This window comes from Sitodiplosis mosellana, unplaced genomic scaffold, assembly GCF_009176505.1.
Source record: "Sitodiplosis mosellana isolate CC-2019 unplaced genomic scaffold, AAFC_SMos_1.0 Smas_scaffold_1, whole genome shotgun sequence".
NCBI classification, from domain to species: domain Eukaryota; kingdom Metazoa; phylum Arthropoda; class Insecta; order Diptera; family Cecidomyiidae; genus Sitodiplosis; species Sitodiplosis mosellana.
In genome coordinates, this window is record NW_022595244.1 from 7,733,779 (window position 1) to 7,758,962 (window position 25,184).

Genomic DNA, 25,184 nt, shown 5'->3' on the forward strand with positions numbered 1-25,184 from the left:
TAAAAGAACTATCTCTGAATTTTTGCCCGACACTTTTTTTCCATTCGAAGCATTTTCGTTTTTTCTTCTTCTCCGGCTTTGAATGCCATTACGCAACACTTTTTCGTAATTTAACTGCATTATTTGATAAATGAGTGTTCGGTCAACTCAAGCGGCCCGATGGTATTTTTAGCCACTATTTATTTCGCTCGAATTTCGACTGCGATTCGAACTGAACATTTATTCGGTCATTCTTTGGATTATCCGACGAATTACGCTACATTTTGTTTTCCAGCTTTATATTTTTTTCCGTCCGATTTCATTATTTATGTTAATTTAAAATTCATACGGCTTCTGCAATTACATACGCTGACATTGTCCGAGCCGATTCGGTTGTCGGCTGAACATTGAACAAGCGAACACTCATATTCGGATACATTAATAGATTATGCAAATGCATTATGTGTATATGTATGTATAAAACAAAGTTTTCTACTTTATTGAACACTTGTTCACTGGATCTCGCATGCAAATCTCTTGCCGCATATACACAGCCAAATGTATGTATCGGCTTCACATTATACGATTTTCCATACATCACAATCTTCACTTTGGTCACTCCACCGCCAACATAATGAATAAATACCAGATTCGAAATAAATTTTTATGCGCGCCCGCTCGACACGCTCATAACAATGCCAGACAACGATTTCTGTCGTTCACAGTGAGATTTTTCGGTCGATGAGGAAAAATTTGTAATTTTTTCGAATGCAACGAATTTCATTTATATGTTGCCATATTTTACTGGCTTTTCAAGCCTGAAACAAACTCATCCGGCATTTGCATGTAATACGGCAAAGCCGATGTTGACACACATTTACATATTCCAAATGAATAGATCTTCGTCAATAATACAATCCCAATCAATATCCAATCTCAATAATATTAAATTGCTCAAAATTACGCCATTCACCGTTTTTCTCTCTCTCGCCGTTTTTTTGTGTTGCTTGATTGGAATTAATGCAGTTTTTCCGAATCCAAGGCATTTCCATTTGTGTGCATTTAAGTTTCGGTTTAATATTTTACAGTTCGCATTTACTTTTTTTGTCGAGATGGGTTTTTAATTTGTTGGCTGACGTATTTTATTTCGTAATGGCAACCATTTATTTCTCCGATTGTCTACTGCATTTGGTATGTGTGTGTATATTTTCAGCAAAAATGCTCTGCATCTACGTAACACTTTGTGGTATTGAAGGCTCTCGTACGACCCAAGCAAAAATATTGATTTTCAGTTGCATTTTAAATCCACTCAAATGTGATGGTGTTCCGAAGATCAGTGTTTGACTGGAAATATTTGTCTGTTTTTGGTTAAAAAGGCAATCGATATCCAAAATTCTGGACCCCGAAATATTTTTTATGGAAAAAACATTGTAATTTGATTACAAACGATATCATTTGTGTGCGGTTTTGGTTTTTGATCAAAGTAAGGCTTATAAAGACTGATTCTACCGGTTTTTTTTGGAAACGGTGACTCAAACTCCGACGCAACAGCAAATAATGGAAAAATGTTGGTTCAATAAACGAAACCGGAATAATAAATACCCATTCTGAACAAAATAGACAAAAAAAACTGTCAACGATATCCTTCTTTCATTGTCGATGCGAGCATTTTCGAATGAAGTGAATACCGTTTGTGTTTCCATAGTTTTTAATGACTTTTGGGGACGAAACTCGTCTGAAATTTACATGTAAATAAACAAGAAAAAATTGCCGTTGGTGGCATACATTTGCATATTCCAAATGAATAGATCTTCGTCAATAATAATACAATCCGAATCGATATGCAATCCCAATTATATTGAATTTTTTTTACAAAAGCGTCCATTTTTCCTTGTTTGCAAGGTCAGTTGGTATTAATGCAGTTTTTTTTTTCATTCAAACCAAATGAGCATTCCCATTCGGTATCTGGTTGGATGGGGTTTTAATTTGTTGACCAACGTATTTTATTCCGTAATGGGTGCTATTTATTTCCCGATTTGTAGGCGATATGGAATTCGGAATGTTGTAGCATGGATTTTTATGGCATTAAAGTAACAAACGTTTGTTTTAAAATTTAACGAAAGCTGTACAGATAAAAGCATTTAGCGAAATTCAGGGCGGACAACGAGGAAAAAAACGAATGCATTTAAACACCTCTTTTGTTGCTGTTTCACCAAATACTTCTTTCTCACTTGCTGTTGGCATTGTTGTGCAATTATTGATTTAAAAAATAGAGCGAGAGAGACAAGAGGGCGGTTGTATATGTACTACTATTGTATCATCACACAATCGTATCCAATTAAATGTAGCGATCAATGCGCGAATTCATTTGAAGTGGGCTCCAAAATGACCATGTACTTTTTTGAAATTATTGTTATCGAATGCATTTAAAATATGCGAAAAATGTCCAATGCGGAAAATTATTGCCTATTGTTATTTGGTGATGCATTTTATGAACATTCATGTGTGTGTTTTTTTACGCTCAATTTTTTTCTGGTCGAACAATTACAATGCATTATACTGTCTCTTTTTTTTGCGCGTCCACTCTGGTCAAGTTCATATTTTGGTTTTATCAATAAAATTCATTACGACGCAGTTTTTATTGTCGTCGTAGAGAGAAGAAAAAAATGGCCGCTGAATTTACAATTTCGACAGGGGGCAAATTAAATATTTGCATAAAATAAAACATTTTCATTATATCGATTCCATTACATTGATTGTATCGTAACAGCTTATTCATCGATTTAACAAATGAAACTTTGTAATTTTTGTTTGTTCCGCTCGCCGCAACAAAGGTCGCATTTCGTTTCAAATTTGATGATATAGTTTTGGGTTTCCATGCGATATAAAAAGTATCTGGGGAAAGTGATTATCCGATAATTAATCGTATTATGTGAATGCTATCGTCTCCGTCGTCCAATTTCATCGTGAAAATGAAAATTCAACAGTTACTTGAATAAATATTCGTTTCGCTGTTGTTTTGTGTGCTCGCCGCGTACACAGCTGAATACACTGCTGACATTCTTTGGCAAAATGTCATGTGTTCTCAGTGTTCGATTCCATGATAAATGAATCGAACGAGACAACAGGTTGAGTGTCTTGAGCTCGTTTAACGAAACATCGTTTATAATCAAGTATGAGCAGATGCGATGCATGACATTCATTCATTTCGCTTCAAAAGAGAGATCACTTTTTGAAAATTAATGAGCATTGCTTGCTTGCCGAGCATACACCAGTAAATAGATCCTTGAATATGCCATATCATTTATTTCGACTGGGAAAACATTTATAAAAGCGCTGTTTCGAACGATTCGAAGCGATATCATTCCACGAATACCAAAAATATTGTGCTATTCTTGCGGTTATTTTCCGTTCGACATTGTGTGGTGTCTGCTACACAGTTGACGATGTGAATTAATAAAGCATAGGCAAATGCGTGTACTCTGTACTGCCATGAACTCAGACGTCAACATAAGTGTGTAGTAATTTGCAGTATTTTCTTTGGCTTTGCCAATGTTCTGGTCTTGATCCGTTGTGCTTGAATTTCATTTCATCTGGAAATTAAGGCAAATCGCATGTATTTCGACGAAGGAAACACGCGCCGCGCGCACACACACAAATTTGTTAACAAATATAACGATAGAAAGTGTGTCATGTTTGCTGTTTGCTACGTGATTTCAATGCGGTACTCTGCGCACAAGCTTCATCGCTCTCGTGCCCATTCTCTTTCTCTCTCTCCCCCTGTGTGTGTTCTCAGTCAGAGAAGTGCTAAAAAAGCACTAGTTCAATTCGTTCAGTCAGTGACACAATTCACGGCAACCGACATGGGAATGATTTGTGTGTGTGATAAATGGTTGAAAGTCAATGCTGAAGTTTCTGACGTGTCGCTTAACTCAAGTTCTTTTCAGTTTATTTTAATCCACTTTACTCGTGCTCGAAATGTCTTGCTGTCGTATGTATGTGTGTGTTGCTAACTGCAAATTATTTATTTGGAATAAGATTTCGAGAGAGAGAGAGAGAGAGAGAGCGAAAGAGAGAGAGAGAGACAACAAGAATGAGAAAGAGGAGGCGAATACAGTTTGCCACCAAAACTACACCGAATATCCGTTGTGATGCCGTTAAAAAATAAGCGAGAGCTTTCAATTTATTTTCGCGTCGTTGCATTTGAACGAGTTAAACTTGTTCGTTTGTCAATCTGATAGTTCCTTCTTTCGCTCTATCGCTCTCCATCGGTGTATGTGAAAAGTTTCGAATTTCAAGGAGTTTACTACGTTATTGTTATTTGCTAAACCGCTGCTGTCGACAGATCGATAGACAAAACAAAATAGAAAGGAGCAAAAAAGCGATACCGCATGATACGATTAAGTGATGCAAATACATTTATAAACAAACGAAAGCACACACACACAGACTCACATAAACTACATTGTGGCACAAAATAATAAAATAAGAACGCACCAATGCATATCAGAGTATATTTGAAGCGTTTATTTTGGGTTCTGGGTGGGTATTTCATCGAGTCGAACGACGATGGCACTTGTCTGCTTGCTAGACCAACGAATATCCTCTAAATCCAACAGAATAAGAACTAAGCAACCATAACAATATCCACAGTTTCTGATGTCTTCAACGAAAATGTTTGTTTTCAACATTTTACACTCACACACACCCAAACACCCAAAATATTCGACCGAGTGCCAATGTCGTCGCCACGGCAGCCAACCATCATGATAATATAGTATGTGTGTAATGGTTGATCCATCGCTTTCGATGCGAACATATTTTCATACACCGAATCTCACCATTGCACAGGAAAATCATCTTGAGCCATCAAATGCAAACGAAATTTTGAAATATCAGCCAGCAGAAATGCAATAAAACTCCGATTCGCTTACGAAAATTTATTTGCACAGATACACAAACGCATTCACACACACACATAGACACAGAGGCACACACAGCATATCGTTCTGAAGATGTCATCATCTCAAGAGAGCTGCTAGCAGGGAAAAGAAAAATCTGAACTTCTTGCATGCGATGTGCATCATTGTCTTGTTTGCATTTATGGCATACAAGCAAAAGCGAAATGATTCCATCGAGATGCCGAATGTGCAAGTACTTTGAAGCCAGAATGAATCATGACATAATGCAAAATCAAGTAGAAAATCAAATGAGATGAGAAATAAACGAACACGACAACTGTGTGCATAAGCGAAAATATAGAGAAATGGAAGGAAAATCGATGTAAAACGACAAAAAGGAAGCAGAAAAAAAACATCAAAATACATGTCGAATTTTATCGAAACTTCTCTGCACATTTACATATTTTGTGAAAAAGAATGCGAGAGAAAATGGGTTGCGTTTTGAATATAATGTAAAAAAGTTCTCGAAATCGATCCACTTTCCAAGCAGATATTAGATATTGCGAAATAGTTGGAATGTCGTATATTGAGCTCTGCTTGTAAAATCGATTAACTTACATTACTTTCTTCATCGGTTTCTTTCAGCATACGTCTAATTAATGAAATTTCTTGTGGCGCCACCAAGAACCAAATCAAAAATAAATTAGATTTTTTTCTCTGTCCTTTATCCCATTTGCTCGATGCAATCATTTCCATATGAACATACTTTCCCCGGCACTCCACTTATCACAGCATCTTACGTCGTGCACATATGCGCGCCGCTCATACGACAATGGCTACGGAAAAAAAGTGTATGAGAAGAAAGAAAAACATGCCTGCAGTGTAAATAATTGCATTGAAGTATCGGCAGCAGTCGGGGATGAAGCGAAGGCATTGAAAAAACAATTCGCCTGAGCAAATTTGCATGTTTCGATCGTTCCATTGTATGCAATTTTTTTCTCTCTCTCTCTCTCTCTCTTTCTCTCTCTCTCTCCGTCACTCACTGTTTTTATTCAACATCGTTTGACTTTGTCGATAAATTGATTGAATCTTTATCGCTCGAGTGTTTTTTCGAGCTGCTGGTGCTGGTGCTGGTGCTGGTGCTGCTTTTGTGTTGAAGCTGTTTGCATTTTCTTTTCATTCGACAATTATTTGCATCGTCTTCGTTGGTACAATATGGAAATTCTTAAGAAGCCAAAGCATCATAATGACTCTCGGTCTCTCTGGCTTGAAAGACGATGCAGAGATTTTTTTTCTCTTTCTGCTACACCATTTCATGTTCAAAAGGATCGAGTCGATTTTATGCATGGGCTGAATACAATTTGCATTTATCGCAAACTCAGATCCACCGCATAAGAAGAGCCAAGAATGTTCACAAATGACAATAGACACACACACACACCCCAAGCTGCAAAAAGGACATCAGCGACATGAAAAAAGCGCACCAGAAAAAACGGGAGAAAAAAAACAAATATGCGGAAAATGAAGCGTGTATGTTTTGAAAACGCAATAGTTTCAATGACGTTATCTTTTCGCATATTTGCAACAATAGCCGTTGCCTCAGTCTTGGACGGAGCGCCATGTGAAAATGTCGACTACGGCGTCGACGATTCTCCGAGAATCTGCTATATGTATGATAATCAAGGCAGTGATTTATACAATAATATCTTCCTTTATCACGTCTCATTGTGTTAAGCGCCGCCACATTCGTTGGTTTTTTGCTATCACTGCCGATGCTGCTGCTGCTACTGCAATGGAAAGAGTAAATAACCAGCGGCAGAGAAAATATTAAGTACATTTATTCATTTGCTCATGTGATTTATGCTGATTATTTAAATTTCCTGTACGCTAATCTATGGCATATTACAGCTGAATTGCGAATAATGCTCTCTTTATTGTCTTCATTTCCGGGCGACGGTATGTGTGTGCGTGTGTCTCTCTCGTAAGTCGGCAAATATTGCATTCAGTACGCAAAAAAAATCTTCCTCTTTTTTCGGCAAACATCCGCAATTGAATAAATTCCGTATTGCGCGACAAGGAAGCGTGTACAGGACAAAGCGAAACACAACGCATCCAACTCCGTTCATATCGTTGTGTGTTGTACTAATTTCGTCCCGCCAAAACGATTAACGATCAAATGATATCCAAACGACGAGTATTAACTTTCAATTTGTATAATTTATTTATGTTAAACGCAAGTTCTTAATTCTTCTCCTACTCTTTGTTGTTGTTGTTTTTTTCTGGTCTATCTCGTTCTTACTGTCGACGTCATCATCATTGGTTTGTATGGCACGACCCCAAGAGCGACTGGCCGTAATTGATGAAAATAGGGAAAAAGTTTACGTGCTGTTGGTATTTTTCTTCTGTCGCTTTTCCGTTTTTGGAACATTTCTTCAGGGTGGTTCAACTTTATCTCTATTCGATTGCGATAAACGTACGCCAAACGAAGTTTCGCAAATACATGGCACACACACACACACAAGTGACATTCAGCATGAAAGAATGGGAAATGAAAGCGCCTGTGATTCTGTACATTCTACAGAGCGGAAACTTTGCCCCGTTCCACACACTGTGAGTGTGTGCCCATTGAAAACGATTATGTATTTTGTGTGTGTGTGTGTGTGTGTGTGTGTGTTTGTGTGCATGTCAGTGTGGCGGAAAGTTACTTCACTCAACGCTATTTGATGTGATGCGAGTGCGTACACTCAATGCTAATACCATTATAGCTTTCGTCTTTTTCCCGTGTCGTTGGCCAACACAAAGATCGAAAACTTGATAAATTTAATAAACAGAAAGATAACTGTTTATAAGTTTTTGTAATGTTTCACTCTTTGCTTTGGCCCCCATTCCTTTTGCTCGTCTCCTTGCTGATTCGTTCATTCGTTTGCTTGGGCGATGGGAATTCGATGAACTTCGCGTTGTGAGCGCGCTTTTACATTCATCAGATTTCCAGAGATAAATATGTCATTTTCATCGATGATAAAGTGTATCATATGCAACGTAAAAGGCTTTTTACTGCTTCGGTCGTTTGATGTGATGAGCGTGCTATCACAAAAGGACCTTTTGATTTGTGTTCCGTTACTGATTCCATTAAGTAAAGGGTAGACTTTTAAGTCAAAATCGAATTCAAAATGAAAGATAGATGGAGAGAGAGAGAGGCTAGAAGGCTTCTGCGAACAGCGGAACGACCAAAATTGAGAGAGAAAAAAAGATAAATAAACGCTATTATAAGGATTGACAGTAAAGCACTACAAAATGCTACATTTTCTCCGCTTTTATTGAATGGCGAACACTTGTAATATGTTGAATTCATTAGTCGCAATGTTTGTCACATTTGTTGTGAGGCATCTTTTCTCTCTGCGACCTCCTCACCATCCATTGAAAGCGGCACCTAAGCGGCTGTGTTACTTTGTTTGCTGTTGACTTGTCAAAGCGAATAAGGACCTGTTCGCATCGATTTGGGAAAAATTTGTTGAAAATAGATTTTGATTTGGTGAATAAGCCGCCTCTCTCAACAATTGTTCGCGAGTTCATGGAACGATGAAAGCGCCCATTGTTACCGTGGTTAGTGATCTTTCACATGTCAATTTCGATTATTATCAATCCATTGGCATGGAGGAGAGCTTATCAATTCTCTTTTAACTGACTGACGCATTCGCATCGTACACCGACTGACGCATTCACCTTTCAAAATGATGGAGTTGGCAACGATACGAGCCATTTCGACGTCGCCCTTTGTTTGCTCTATCTTAATACCCGTGTTTTTAATCTCTATTGCGTATTTTAATTTAATTTTCCACTTGCACAACCAATCAAAAACTTGAGCACTAACTTCATCGATTAACCCAATTACCGTGTTATCTGCGCTTTTTGTGTCTGTTGTACATGGCGATGGGGGGCTGTAGTCGGTTCCCCGTTTCGGGGGTTGGCATTTCTTGGTTTACTCAAAGTTTTTTGTGCTCGCTCTTTGTTTCCGTTGCGAAGCATATTTTTGCGTGTTTGATTTATGAGCCTCGCCAATTTGGCACAGTCAAGACATTTTCTTTTGTGTGCCTTTCGTTGCAAATCGGTCCATTGTATCCGACTTTTCGGTGGCTGTGTGACAATAATCAAAACGAAGTCGCTCTAATTTATTGAATGAAAATTAATTTGGAGATTGTTTGCAAAGCACACACCATCCCAATCATTTGAATACATTAACAGCCCTGCCATTATTCATAACGTTCTACGTTTAACACACAAATACGCGTTCCACTGAATTGCGTCGACCCAAGCGATGAGGCGACAATAAACTCTTGTTTTCATCGTAATGACATGAATTTAATTTTGTTTCTGTCCTTATGATTTCAGTTTTTACTAGGGAAAAAAATGGTTTTGCGAATTGAAATCACAGATGGTTTTAAATCGAAAATTAGATTCAGGCGAATGAAAATGATTCAATGTTCCATTATTTTAATTTATCTTCAAATTTCCTTGTCTTTTCAGATTATTACATCATTCAAATAAGCGCGTGATTCGGCCAAGGGTAGCTGAAAAACGTAGATTCAATTTTGCCAAGTGGTAAGTGGATTTCTCTTGGAATTTACATAGCATTTCATCATCATTTTCTCGCAATTTGGAACTTGAGGCAGGTCAAATATGTCATTGAAATGCCAAATGCGCAGGTGGAATAGCAGTGTTCTGAAATCGAATGTATTACATTTTGCGTGTATAAAGTACGAACTTTTTTTTATGTAGGTCACACACATTTCAAGTTGATGAATTGGAATTTGGATATTCCATATTTGTCTTCAGAATGACCCCTCTTTGTCTCTCTCCCTTCTCATTTCGATAACAATGCCAGCTACCACAAATTCCTGAATCAACTGAATCCAATCGCAATAATTCATAGCATGTGCAATGCAATGCGTGATTTTAGCAAAATGTCGACACAAAATGTTTGGCTGAATTGTTGATTCTGAAAACGAAATTCACTTCCAATTATTTGGACATGAATTTATGCGAAGATAAATACCGAAGATATTTTCAATTCCATTAGACGATTTATGTGTGGTAATTTGCATAATCGCCTTCATTACTTAAGTTAAACTGATCGCCTACAGAAACTGAAGTATCTCATTTCATGTTGCAATACAATCGATGAACGAAGCGAGCGAATAAGAGAGAGAGAGCGAGAGAGCGAGAGAGAGAGGGAGTGAGGGAGTGAGCGTATGAGAGGAGGCGAGCGTGCATATAAGAGAGGGTGAGTGAGCTCATGATGGGCGGAAAATAAGCGAAATAAATAAACAAATTGGATGAATTTATCAAAATACGTGTATACGAATATTGGTATCGAAATCTTATCAGCACGTTTTGCATCTTCGCCACCTGTTTTTTTATTTCAAACCAACGACGAAGCAAGGATAGTTTCGGTAAAATTCAGGCACTCACCAGATACGTGAAAATATATTATGGTGAATTTGAATCCATAAATGGGAAAATATGTGCACGCATTTGAATAATGAAGTGAATTGTTTTCATTTTTCTCCTGAGCGAAGAAAACGAAGAATCGCATTGATCGATCGAAAACCAGTCCCAAGGATACATTTTATAAATATGGAAATGATATTGCTTATGCGGTGGATTGTAGATGGCCTGCCAAATGTACCTGATTTTCCAAATATGCGTCACGAGGGAGAGACAGAGATAACAATGATTATTATTGCTATGTCGAGATATGCAATTTATCTCAGCATGTGAACGTGACCACAACTCGATAAAGCAAATTTTCCTCGCAATACATTGTATGCATGTTCATGCTCAAGGATATATGCTGTGAGCGCCTTGATGTAAGCACACATTACTTCATAGTTCTCTCTCTCCCACTCATTCTAGGCAATCAATATATGCTTGAGTAAAGAGCTTAAATAAAATCCCCATCCGAAAAATGGTTTCACTTCATATTTGTTCGCTTCATCCATAAATCAATAACACGGAGCAAAACTTTCGGCAAAATATTGTAAATGTTGGCGGTGGTAGTGGTGGTGTTGGTTGTTATGCGCGGTGCGCTCGTGTTAATATTCACATGATTTCGATGTGCGTAGCCTGCAATTTAAATAAAAATAATAAATCATGTTACACGTTTGTTTCGTTTTCACCGCTAGCGTGATCCCTTTAATTTTGCTCCAAAAACCATCTTGAATTAAGCAAATAGCTTCCTGAATGATTTCATTTTACTAGTACACTGAATTTATTAACTGACAGCACGTTGAATATATATATCTGCATGATTGCGTGCGGTTTTTGTTTCCGCACTTTTTCTCCCCTCCCCGCCCAACTCACATTTCAGCCCAAAATATGCGAACGATTTTATGCATCAGAACGCATAATCAATAGGCAGCTATCATTTGGTGCAAACATAAATTCAGTTTTGATTATAAAATGAAAATTGATTGATTTATTGCGGCCGTCAATCATATGAAAACCTCACTTTTTCAAATGCACGCCGCACTTCTTTTTTCCTTCCCTTTACACAAACAATTGATTTGGTGAACTAAACGAACAATTTTTCGTCGATTAAATATACGATATTCAAATACAGTCAAAGCCTAAATATGCATTTGATTGCATATTGTGGATGTTTTGATGGATTTGAAAGGAAAACCGGGTTCATTTTGAACATTGTTGCCACTGTCGGCAACAGTTATCTGATTGAAACGTTTCGAACCATGAATTCTCCAATCAAAATCAAACACACAGCTAATCGTTGAGCAATGAAAGCAATCTAACTCCAATTTTGGTAGCATCCATCGAAATTTACGTTCAATTTCCATGAATTTTTCATTTTACATACCCTGCATGAGCATTCATATGATCAAAGTAGTAAAGTAGGCCATTTTAAACTCATTTTTTGTAATGAAAAGCTATTGCATTCATTAACAAATACGGAATACCACAAATGAATTCACGTTTGTAGTACAGTGGAATTTCAATAATGCAAACATTTCCAAAATTAAAATAGACTTCCATTCAATATCAAGTACGCAGAGAATGTATCAATCTTCATTGCTATAAAGTTGGTGCTCGTTGAAAGAGAGTAGCGAGTAAACACTTTTGAATTAATTTTATATTTTACTCGATGAATATTCCGGCGTAAAAATTAAAATTTTCTGCCTTTGAAAATTAACTCTCATCCAAATGAAAATAAAGTGAAGAGAACTTGAAAATAAATTCAATATGTTTACATTTTATATTTCACATCGATGGAAAAGTGCTATGGCTGCATTCATTTCTGTGTGGAAAAGAGCGTTGTTAATAAAGAGCTGAATGGAAAAAATTTGTAATTTCTACTTTTTTTGTCGTTGTTGCTGTTCATCACTCATCATGTTGCGCTCAGCGCTTGATATGCAATATGCTTGTTTACGTCGGGGAAAAAATTGTGTGCATAAGAGAGAAAAGATGGTGTATGTGTGTGAAGGCGAGGACGGTGTAAACTATTAATGGAAAAGTTAATTTGATGAAATTTTTAACGAAGAACTGAAGAGAGAGAGAGAGAGAGAGCACTCAAAATTGGCTTGATTCATTTAAAAGGACAAACGAGCGAGAAACAGGCAAAAAAAGATTGAAAGCAAACAGAACGAAATAGTGTGTTCTTTTTTTAATTGAATGCAATTTGCCAAGAGTAAAATTGAATTGCAATTTCTCATGAACTTACCCCCAAAAAACACACAGAGAGAAAGATAGTGCACTTTTCATATGGACATGCCATGAATATTCATGTAAATATAAATGCGCATATTGCAACAAAAAAACGAAATTGAAAAATCAGTCGAAAAAAAAATGCTCTGTCGATGAGTACACATCTCAGAGATGAGTCGAGTTGAAGTTTGAATATATTCAAATGAGTGCCTCTTCCTCCTGTCCACCGAATACGTTGCTCATTTTGATGCAATCGCGCCGCCATGATTTAAATGAGCGCTTCCATTGCCACCATCAGAACGGTTCGGAGAGTGTAAACGCAAGTTGTGTGGGGAAGATCCCTCAATCGTGTTTGGCTACCTTTACGATATGCAATTAATGGAAATGAATGCCAACACATACTCGCTTAATTAAGATTTGGACGGAGAGACATATATGAGCGGCAACCAAAAGCGTTTTCTAACGCCAATATGACCCATTCGAGCTTGGCTAAGATTTATTGTGTGGGCCATTGCGTGTCTGTAATCGTTGAAATGTAATCCCATGTACTCAAGACAAACTTACAAATATGCTGATACCGCCACACACCAAACATATATACATATCGCCTAGTACACTGTGTCTCGTTTAGCCGAAAGCCAATTTGGATATAGTTTTCGTGAATGTATGCCATCGTTAAAATGGTTGATGTTGGCTTTGGTGTGCACAACTTTGTCGACCTCACGACAGCATTCAATCAATTTAATTAGCCGGTAATGTTTAACCTAATTGAAATTAACGTTTCCATTATTGTAAGTCCGAACTCTATTTTTGTGTGTGTTCTTCGGTTGGCTGATTCGTGTTCCACCGAATGCTTTGCCATTATTTCGATTATTCTTTTTCCATTCGAGTCCACAGGGAGACGTCTTGTTTTTTCGTATGTGTGTCCACAATCAATGGGGGGGAACACGACAAACTATACATGTTCATATATGGCCCGCTATAAAATGCGACCATGTCACATCTCTCTCGGGATAGACGATAGCGATGGAGTTCAATTAAACAATATGCTTTCAAAATTCGTTATCGCTGGAATATTTAATTAATCATGGGTGGTTGTTGTAAACACATAAAAATAAATTAAACTATTTCAAAAGTCGTATAGAGGACAATGCTGGATTAATCTCAGTGTCCGATGTCACGAAAACACTTTGAATGAGGCAAAGAAAACGGATGAAAATGCACGTACGTACGTGTGCGCGCGACATCCGATTTTAATGTGCACAGGTGTGTGTGTACGTCTGTGTGCACTGTGCACAACGGTCTTTTTTCCAAAATGAAAAATGAAATACTGAATTTTATTCGACCAGACAATTCGAAAAGTCTGCTGTGCAATCATGGCACCGACTTGACTTCAATTTCGTTATATTATTGCTTTTATCGCAGGCAGCCGAGACACTAATTTAGCGAATAAATTTTCGCACAAAATTGAATAAAAACCAAAAGATTTTCGAGTTTCTTGTATAGGCTAATGCAACCATTCCACTTGTCATTCGAACAATATCATATTCAAAACAATTTTTTTTCTCCATTCACGAAGACAAATTTGGGGCAATAGAAAAAAAAGTCGCGCTCGTTTCTGAACAGCGTCAGTACACGATGTGTTGTGTGTCGCACGCGCTCACGCGAAAAACATAAACGAAAATGTAATGTTTGGAAATTGTTTCTTTTTTTTTGCTCTGCAGACAAAATGGCAAATATTTGCAGCTTGTCTACGCACAAATGCCATTTGTTTGTCGTTAAATGGCGGTGGTTGTTATTTCATTTTTTATTTTCGTCGGTTAGTTGACAGCGCGTCGGCCGAATGTGTTGCACTTCAGACTAATCTCTATCAGATGATATTATAATTAGACTGTCATTTTTGCTCATAAAATAAAATGTCGTCGCATCGACCGAATTCGAAGCGAATCGGGTGGGCTGACTGGAGATAATATCGCTCGTTCGTGTCGTCACCATCATAACGCATAATGAATACTTAAAACGAAATGCGCCGAAATCACCACAATCCATTCATATTTCACATCGATAATAACTACGAGCACTTCCATTAAATGAAATTGACAGAGAAAAAAGCGCCAAGAGCAAAGGAAAAGTGGAACAAAAAACTTGCCCATCGAAAATGGAATGTTATCTGGCCAAAGTGAACTGAACAAACTCACACAAATGTACATCGTTTGGATATTAAAAACTTTCTCATTTCATTCTATTATTATTATTATTTTCCGTATTTTTCTACTGTTTTCTTCTCTGTTGCGGTTGTTGCGAGTTGTTTACAGTTGCTGTCGATTCAAGCGTTTGCCAAGGATGTGTACATGCACCAAATATTACCGAGAATACATCACTTTGTTGAATAGAGACTTTCAGCAGCTGGTGGTGTGTGTGTGCGCATTTTTGTTTTTGTTCCGATTCCATCCCTCTCTCTCTCTCTCTCTCTCTCGCTTTTTCGCTTCAAATCGTGCGTTCAATATCATCTCACTGTCAGCTTTTGTGATAGATTGTTTACGTTGCTTTCGGAAAATAACTTTTCCATTTTTGTTATGCTTTATTTTTCACGGTTTCGCTGACTCTTTGCCCGCTTTGTTTATGTAGCGACTTTGCTCGTTTTTTTCTTCTTCTTCTTCTTTCTTCATCTCATTTTTGTTCCGGCCAATTCCGGCTCGATTTTTCATCGAGATACCAACACGGGCAATTTGTGATATTGAACAACGTTTCACTTTAGTCCAATTTAATTGAATCTCATTTTTGCATTAGCCACTTCGCCACTTTTGTGTACTATCTATTCGATATTGCTTGAAATATTTAATTAAGTAGAAATTTGGAGTGCTCGTCGCTACTGCCGTTGTTGCTGCTGTTTTCATTATCATGGAAACACGGCTTCGATCTTCTACCATTGGCGCTTCTCAACAAGTTTTAAGCTAAAACAAATTTCTCAAACTCACGTTGATCTAAATAAATAAATTTCTCGAGTGGACGGCGAAGAATAATTAAATTGCTGTGATCAAGTCAATCGATATGTTCGTTTTTAAAAAAAAATCATCCATGGCCTAGGATGAATTGAAAATGAGGCTGTTACAAAACACTTGTCGTCATCTCGATATCGAATGCGCATTTCAAGAGACACCACGAGTCTTTATTGATTGTTTCAAATGTATCTCAAATTGTCCAATTCGAATTGGATTTCATTTGATTGAATATATTGCCTATCTATACTAGCGTCTGTACATGTCATAGCCTAGGGGCTTCACGCACTCAAAAAATGATCCAAAAACAACAAGTATTTATTCTATTGACGTATGATCCGGTAAAATCCATTCTTGCACGCTGAAACTCACATGAATTCACGAAAACTCTCACATTTGAATTGAATGAATATTGAGGAGTTTGGTGAATTTTGGTGAATTTATGTGAGTAGAAAAAATTAAAAGAATTTGTATTACCGACCCTTTTCATTGCTAGACACTAGGTTCGACACTTAGTTTGACAGCTAAGTTGGCAAGACTGTGAAATCTAATTTATCGACAAATTCACCAGAATTCACCAAAATTTATTTGTATCGTTTCAAATTCATAACAATCGTTAAAACTTATTACTATTTATTTATCACTACACAAATTCAATGGTTGAAAATTTTGCGTGAAGCCCCTAGGTCATAGCTGAAAAAACAAATGTCGAAAATTACAGACTTCTTTTCCTGCTGAAACAGTGTCCATTTAATCACAATGTAACAATACAATTGAAACTGTGAAACTTTTGGGCCGTAGTCAAGCGTATTTGTTGGCCGAAAACATTGGCTTGTAATTACACGGCTAACAGTTAACACGGTCTGTCAACGGAATGTCGAAATGTTTGCGCCAATGAATATTTCAATCGGATTCTAATTGAGCGATTTTCATTCCAAATGAATAATCCAAGCGGTAGTAAAGCGGCTTAAATATCATCAAACCAATTCCTCTGCTTGTTCAACGCCCACCTCCGTCTGTGTTTCTGCTGTTGCTGCTGCTGCCAATCGTACCGATTATTACCATTGATTTATTGATGTATCTTTAAATCAAAGTAACGCATCAGTTGTGTACACACGATTCGGTTTAACATTATATTTAATTTGCCCGCATTGAATTACTATTATCGATAAATTCAACGTCACGTATCGGCATTTATGATCGAAACAGTTGGCAGCTTCAGCGCCGAAACATATGAAGATATTGGGTAGTGTCTCCGCCCCGCCGCAACATAAATTCTATGCACTGATTATTGAACAACACTCCCGTAATTTATACCATTTGATTAGCAGTTATGATTTATATGCATCAATGCACATATTTATATTCGCCAATATGAACACACACCGCGATGCAATATTGGCACGTGACATTTACGGTTCGGCTAATTATAAACCATTTTAATGTATAAATTACATTAGCTACCGTGCACACAGCCCACACACACACACACACGGAGAGAGAAAACAATCGACGAACATATGTTAAATCATGCAACCGTATTAATAATCTGATGGACGACGTTCATTGACTTTTTGAGTCGGCGAACCAAGTGGCCACTGCCAGCAAGTTTTACCGCACACAACGACTCAACATTGTTGTGACAAAGGCGTTTCGTGCTCCAGAATTGCCACATAGCAGTAATTGCATCATTATCATTATTTCCTGCAGTTAAATTGAATGCATCACTGAACGTGTCCCGAATGGTAAAGTGGTTGCGAGCGTGTATTTTCCTGGAAATTGTGCCTCGTTCATGCGGTTTATCCGGACAAAATCCACAAATTAATGGTCACTGTATTTGCAAATGTTCATCGTACCTTAAACTAGCCCCAAAATCTTCTTTTTTTTCTTTCGTTTGTTTGGTCGGTCTGTGTCAGTTTCGCTTTATTGGCTAAGTGGGAATCAAATACAGAGAAAACAAACTCCAACTTAACGAACGCAGAAAAAATTGCATTCAGCGACAATGAGAAAAAAGAAGAAAAAAAGAAGAAGAAGATTTCACTCGGAATGAGCGTAACAAGCACATCACTGCACTAAATGACAACTTCAATAGAGTCGAGCGTAAGGTAACAATGCGTCACCACACAAGATTTAATAATAAAAAAACATACCGAATCGAAACAGAAAACGTTAAATCTTCCATCTGTGTGAAATAAAGGCAGGAACACAGAACAAAAAAAGAACCAAGGGAAAGGAAAACACGCAAAATACAAAGAAAATGTTATCGCATCTTTTGTCGTACCTTTTTACATGAAGAAAAAAAAGATAGAAAAAATAGATCTCTCACACAACTTTTCTTTCTTCTTCTTTTCCCGTACCCAAACAGCGACTCTCTAGCGTCGCTTTTTCCTTCAGCTCAGGTAACTCGGAGCAGTGGGTAGAAAAGATAAAGGCGAGGAACGAGAAAAAAGAATCAATGTGTGTACATTTATTTGCCGTAGCCAAAAACCAAGCAAAACGAATCGCAAAAAAGTAAATAGCAATATCATGACGGATGAAGATGACGGCGACGCGCACCAAGAAACCAGAACAAATACAAGAGATAAACATTGGGCCCAATGCCGCCGCAGTGTATTCATCTTTTTTTCTTCTACAGATTTTGTCATTACACTTGAATTTTCCGCCTTTCATTTTCGGATTCGTTCTCTCGTTTTTCTTTTCGGTTGTCGTTACACACGGTTGGTGCGGTTTCTTTTCATTTCCACACAATTTTATTCTAATTGCACGTGTGCATTGTGTATTTGCCGAATATTTTACGCTCGAAATGCGTCGAACCATTGTTTATAATGGCAGTGTCAGAAAGGAAAGAGCGTGTGTGTGTGTTTACCCATTCTTCGGTGTTTATAAATATACAAGGGTTAAATATTTGCATAGGATGTTTTCTCTAAGTCGGCTCGGCTCACGCTTGGACGAGCATTTCGTTTTATATTATATTCTTCTATTCCAATAGTAAGACATATGGCATTGCTTTGGATGATAGCAAATGTCTGCCGTGTGCGCGTCGCAATCAACAAAGATGATAACCAACAGCGTTTTGCTTTTTTTTTCTCCCAATATTTGCCGCTGTTGCTTTGGCATTTATTAATATTAAATGTCATTTCTCCACAATTTCGATTGGTTATTTGCTGTTGTTTTGTCAATGTTTTGTCAACGATTGCAAATCATTTTGTGTATTTTTTTAATGCTTTGGTCGGGCTAAGCGCGGCTCCGAAACATAAAATGCTTCATCTTGATAATAAATAAACCTGATGTGTGTATGCGTTCGCATATTCTCTGGCAATCGTTTCCGTGGCATAGCAATCTTTTTTACCTTTTCCTTGGTGCGTTTTATTTTCTTTTGTGGAATTGGATTTGTTTGTTAGTTTCATTGTCGCAAAGGGCATAATGTTGTTGCTGTCGCCGTTGTTGTTGTTATTGTTGTATTATGATGGTACAAGCATTTAATTCGGCGGTAGATGTGTGTACAATTTGGCCTGACAACAACACACACTGTCAGGCCAAATTGTTCAGTTGATATGTTGTGAACACACACTGGTTCCACAATGTATAAATTTGTCTTAAATGCTTGTTTTCATTTTTGCGCATACACAAAACAGCATTTTTGTGTGTGATGTTTTCGTTTCTTTTTACACGTTGTGTGCAGTTTCAGATCACGTGTAGGAAGAAAAAAAAGAGGCGACCATACAAAACCGACCGAAAAGAATACCGCACACAAGCGAATGCGATGAAGCACACGATGAATAAAAAGCGACATGAAAACGGCACGGTGAACATGAATAGAGAAAGAGCGCGTCAACAACACAAGAATGAATACAGAGACACAGAGAGAAAAAAAGGAAACAATGCTACGAGAAAGAAAAAAATTGTTTGCATCCTGAACAAAGGAATCGGCCCGGTAGGTTATGCGTAGTCACAGGTGTTGCGACACAGGCATTACTTGTAGATCGAATCGTACATGTGAAATCATTTGATACATCTAATTCATGGTACCAACGCTTTGTGGTTGCCATACACTGGGAATGCCTGGGCTATATATATGTATTTCACAGCGAACATTTTTGAAAACGCCTCGAACCACTGACCAGTTTTGCATTTAGTTGTGACTATAGTCGTTCCACCAAAAATATCATGTCAACAAGCGACTGAAGCGGCGACGGCATCGGGCCATAAAAAGACCAACACCGAATTGTGTATTCGTAAGCAAGCACGAATGAAAACAAAACAATGTCACACCGAAGTCGAAACAAAAATTAGCCAAACAATTTTAAAATCGTTTAATGTATGTTCCTTTTGTTAAGTGAAACGATGCGGTGTTTTCAGGCGCACACACACACACATGCCGGTACATGTATGTGTTCCGACAGAATGCTGTGCAAAGCAGAAATTACGACGGCATTTCAGTTGGTCTGCACAAATTCCACACAAATTTCAGCGTACTATCTGCGCTTTGTGATCTATCATTCTGTAAGAACGACGACAAAAAAAAACAGAAAATAAAATGAAATAGGCAGAGAGCGAAGAGATATTGTGCATACAAAGCAATAAACAACGCAACATTCAAGGACCATTCTATGCCAAACAATTTTTCAAAATCGGATAAGACGAGTAAATTGAACTGAGCAAAACGAGAGAAATAGACAAAAAAATAATGCTCTCGGTACGAATGGAGAGGAATTGTAGTCGCCTATCGTTTAAATAAATGTTTTGTCTATTTTTTTTTCATGCGCGAATGAATGTGCTCACATAATGTTACTCGATCTATTTTGAGGATACGTTTTTTTCCTTCTTCTCTTTTGTCGTCATGAAATTGTTTTATTTTCCGAATTGTTGTCATCAGCCAATAGCCAGAAATAAGACGACAGATAAAGCCAGCATCGATATTGAGACAAAAGCAATGATAATGAAAATAAAATCGAAATATTGGATGGCACACAATGGCAACAGAGATAGAGAGATAGGGAGCGAGTGAGGAAAAACAGTAGGAATGAAATGAAAAAAAAAACGATTCCACTTCGTTTGAACTGTCGTCCTTCAAATAATTTCCTCCTACGGTGTGCTCTCATCGGATTCCAACGCAAATATGATGTTATCTTGCTTCTTGTTGAAAATGCCAACGTATCGAATGGAGACGTCGTTTGTTTTGTAGCAAAAATCTGCTCTTCTCGGAAGAGATCTCGTCTCGTTATCGACACACTCTCTCTCTCCTGTGACGATTTGAATGTATCGGTCAAATGCGATTTGTTTATGGAGAAGCAACAGATAAATCGAAGAGGAAAACCATTTTTTTGCATCGATTTAAAATGCTCGAATTACAATCGAATGCCTGAACTTGTCCGTATCAATGATTTCGATCGTCGGCCTTAAATGCGAAGAAAAATATTCACGGAACTGAAGAAAAAGAGATTCCTAAGATTTGCTCGGTGAAATCTCAAAAAAAAATGACACTTCATTCAAAGAACATCTTCGAAAAACTCGGCAAAAGAGGGTGACAGGCAAGAAAAAATCCAGTCAATGGACTTTCGAAGGAATTGGATATGAAATTTATCATCATTTCCCTTTTTTTTCTTTGCATCATCAGCCAGTCTGCATTGCTTTTGCTTTCCACATTTTTATGCTCTAATTTCGAATGCTTTTCTTCTCGTTTCACCAAAAACGAAATAAAAATAAAATTAAATTATTATTATATTTGCCATCTCGTGCTCACTTTTGTTCGTTCTGTTAATGTAGATTTCATTTATATTTAATGCCTTTGAGTCGCATTATCAGACCGAACATTTGTGTCATAATAAATGGGGACAAGTTTTTCATTTGTATGATTTTATTTTTTTCTGTGGGTTGTGTGAATGTGTCCACATCGTAGCACAGTACCAATAGAATGAAAATTCAAATGAGAATTAATTTATTTGTCATTCATCACGGGTTTTAGTGCGCCTTCATGCGTCGTTTATTCTTCGCCACCTCTCCCCGTCATCGAAATACATTGCGGTTGCGGTGCAATGGTTCTCATTAACGTAATTTGACCTGGTTTTTATCATCTGTCTGGGGGATGCATTCAATGATGTCGCGTTGCGTTTGCATCTCATGCAAAACCCAATAAATTGATGGAATCATTTCCATTTGTCATGTTCATACAAACGAAACGAAACGAATGATTCCATCTCTTTCTGTTTTTTGTCCTGCCGTTGCCCCATCGTTTGCCTCCAAAGTTTTGTTGGTGTTGCCCCAAATGAACACGAGACAAATGAATTTGCTTTTCACCATTTTTTTTCCTCTGTTAATTCCTTTCCCATTTTCGTCCATGAATAATTTTTCCAAATTAATGTGTACCCATTTGCATTTTCGGAGTGCATCAAAGACGACCGTTAACGATGGCGAATTTTTATGGAATGTCAGCTCAGACAAACAGAACAAGACCAACAAAAAAATATATACTTATACATATATATCTAGAATGTAGCGAATCCGCCGTAATAAATAACAAATGAAAATTGTATGCAATAAATTGCTAAGACATCTTCTACGTATTCGTTGATTTTTGTTGCGTCGCTGGTGCACCGCATCAGCAGCAGCATGCAATGTCATGCACAACGCAACGAATTATTTTCTGTGGAACCGAATTGGATCGCACTTTGCGTTCGTTTAATATTTTATGTGTAATTATTTTGATGTGTTTCCATTTTTCTTTCGGGGCGAGTAAAAATGGAAGAGGAGAGAGAGAGAGAGAGAGAGAGAGTGAAAAAATGTCGCTAAGATGGTTAATGGCATGCATTAATTTTCCACTTTTCTCATCGCACACAAAAGCCAGGCTCCCAAGACAGGCCGCCGATTCGAATAGAAACAATAACTAAACGCCGCAGTGAGAGAAAAAGAAATGATCTAAAAATTGCAAGCACGACGAAGAGTGAGTAATCGTGGAATGGGCACGCAGCATCTGTCATACGGAGACGGAAATTAATAAATAAATTCAAAATGCCGTAGATTTTTCTTTACAATGAAATTGAAATATGTCAACTGCGGTAGCTGAAACATGATTCTTGGGGGAGTTGCTATCACGAATTGAAATATTTTTCGAAACGGTGCACAACGCACACGCACACACACACACACCCGAGAGCATCGCAGAAAGAAACAGATAGACATAGCGCACAATGACTCGCATTATAAAAGACATTATTCGAAATGGGATTGCATTGCCGTTCGGCATATTTCAGGTAATATTCATTGAATTTCTGTCTGTCGGCAAATTTTCATAACGCATATGAATAAATTTTCAATTTTACCTTAACCTAATCTCGAACGCAAGAACAGAAGTCATTCTCCTCCATCAGCTTGAGATGCGAAGAAGGAGAGAGCAAAATCACATTCACAAAATGAAATTTTCAAAAGTATGGAATTTGTAGTGATATTTCGGTTCGAGTGTGCGGCTTTGTCTACATTCCGTGCAATCCGTTGTGAAGTTGCTTGTGCCATGTGCCAAACGATGATGATTCAACAAATGTTCGGGGATCATATTTGCAAATCTCATCATCGTCGTCGTCGTCGTCAACATCACAAGAACTTTGAAAATATATATAGTAATATATTCATGCCAAATAAGTTCACAGGAAATGTGTTTTTATGTTCGGTGTGAGTGTGTGTGTATGTCATGGTACTTTTGTGTTAACTAGACCGCGGCTGGATTATATAATCGGTACACAGCATCTCGCCATTAACTATTCTTATCGCTTTCGTTAGTAGTTAATTATGCGTTGAGATGTTGTTTTCGCGACGATTTCTCATCAGTATTTATGCGAATTGCAAACCGAGCATGGCACACAGTGCACTCATTATTTCGCCTACTCTCTTGTGTGTTGATCTGCTGCCACAGTTACCACACACACCACTCATTCAGCAGCATCACTTCAACGAAATCAAAGGAATTATATGCTCAATTTGCAGCGCTCAGCATATTCTTGCTTTGAATTTAATTCCACGCTATTTAAAATTTTCCAGAAATTTTTGCACCACAAAAAAATGGAACGGATCGAGTTCGGTGGAAAAGCGAGCGACAAACCATTAAATAAAATTACCCACTTTTATGCCGTATTCTGATATTTGAATTTGGATTCGCTTTTAATTTAATGAGATGTGGTTAACGGTGGCAAATTGAGATTATATTGAATCTCGTTGGCTCTTCTTTCTTTTTTTTTACGACACTTTTCTCTAATTTCCAATTACAATTCGGAAAAACACGAAGCATCCACTTGAAATTCACATCGGAACAATGTTCGAATGTGCACGGCACTTCAATTGAATCAACCGAACCGAACCAATTGAATCAAGATGCAAATGGCACACGAGCAAGGTGTCAATTGGGCGAATCGCATTCGAATCAAGACGATGTAATCAAATAGAAAATATAGGTCAAGTATGCACCGCTCGAAAATCAAATCGAACGTATTGGTGTGAAAAATAAAATAAAAATACTTATTCTCCCTCTATCCCGACACTTGTTCACTCAATTAGTGACTATTCGATAACCGCTTTCGATTGCAATCTCAAGAATTCAATAAAGAGTCAATTTTCTTATTACATCACGAACTGTGTGCATGATGCATGCATTTTACGCGAAATTCATCACAAGGACATGCATTTCCCATCGAAAAAAATATTCCGCTATTGGAAAATGGCAGTAAATAGTAGAAAATAACTTCGCCATTCGTACTGAAAACTTTCCCAGAAATCAAATCTGACTGCTGTTTGCTTCTGCATTGCGTTACTTTCAACTGCTAAGTCGTTTAGCCCTCGCATAGCGTCGGCAAACCTAGATTTTCATGTTTTTTGTTCGTTAATCTCAAATGTTGTAAGTTTGATTTAATTTCCGAAAAATGCTGTTCCGTATGTAGTCACGATGAATGTGAACAGTCGGGCTTGGATTTTGATGAGCAACAACGCATTCGTGGAACAAACGATATGCTGGTTCGAGATTTGCGTGTGAAGTGATATTCATGTTCAAACGATTCCCATACCCATACCGTATGGCACGACACTTTTCGGGGTGTATTCGCAAACAACGGCCTGAAAGCACCGTACAATGGAACACAAATTGCATTGTCTTTTCACTTTTAAGCTGAACGCATGAAAAACAGCAACGGTAACGTTGTCAATGCCATTCGTTTCGTATGTTGATGCCAACGTCATATCACACGGCCGCACTCTTTTTCTTCCTCTTTCCGTTGCTGTTGTTTTCTTCTATTTTTTTTTCATTTAATCTGGCGCACGCTATCACAACCCAATATAAATACTCATAATGGAAGCCTGAATAACAACATGATGTTGCTAAAATTTGCCCCATTCTCGGCGTGTTAATGCTATCGTCAGCACCACGTGTAATTATATATCACACCGGTAGCATCTAACGACTATTACATTTTATTTTGTTAGATTTGTTTTTTTCCTTCTCTATCTTTTGGTTGTGTGTTTGTATGTAATATGCCAACATCGTATCGTGTTGTGGCTGTTTATTTTTGGCAATATCTCGCTCATTTCCAACTTGTTTCGTGTTTCATAT

General features: G+C 37.6%; 1 protein-coding gene across 1 annotated transcript in view; it reads left to right on the forward strand.

Moving 5' to 3' along the window:
* The window catches only part of LOC129573433 (connectin), a gene marked incomplete in the record, with an annotated part of 125,389 nt that overhangs the window by 40,287 nt on the left and 59,918 nt on the right, over positions 1–25,184 (forward strand). The window contains 1 exon segment of the mRNA XM_055453927.1: positions 9,469–9,479.